Raw genomic sequence first — 441 nt, forward strand, 5'->3', positions numbered from 1 at the left:
GGGTAGAGGAGACTTGCCCTGTGGGAGCCAACAACCAGATGCACTGGAGCAGCGCAGAGATGTCCTGAAGACGAGGCTACTTAGCAGAGGGCAACAGCAGAAAGCAAGAAAAGGCCACAAAGCCGGTGTGGTCAGGACTCGGTTTGGTGCGACTAGCCTAGGAAGCAGAGGCCGAAAGGGGGCGTGAGGGGGACTAGACAGCACAGAGCCCGAAGTGCTCGGCTGAGGGGCGAGGACCTTCTCCTCGGAGCACCAGGGAGCCCAAGAGGGGCCGTGAACCCGAGAGGGGCAAGGTCAGTTCTGGGGCCGGGAGAGCAGGGAGTGGATCCAGAGAGGAGCACGAGGCCTGAGCTGGGGCGGTGACTCAACGGGACTCCAAGACTCCAGCCCAATGTCCCTCGTCCCTCCCGCTCCCATGTACTCTTTAGCCAGACACAGAAC

Source organism: Sus scrofa, chromosome 6 (genome assembly GCF_054392235.1).
Source record: "Sus scrofa isolate SSC_HxYL_T2T_F1_AM1 chromosome 6, Sscrofa_HxYL_maternal_Yorkshire_Landrace_v2.0, whole genome shotgun sequence".
In the NCBI taxonomy this organism is placed as follows: Eukaryota; Metazoa; Chordata; class Mammalia; order Artiodactyla; family Suidae; genus Sus; species Sus scrofa.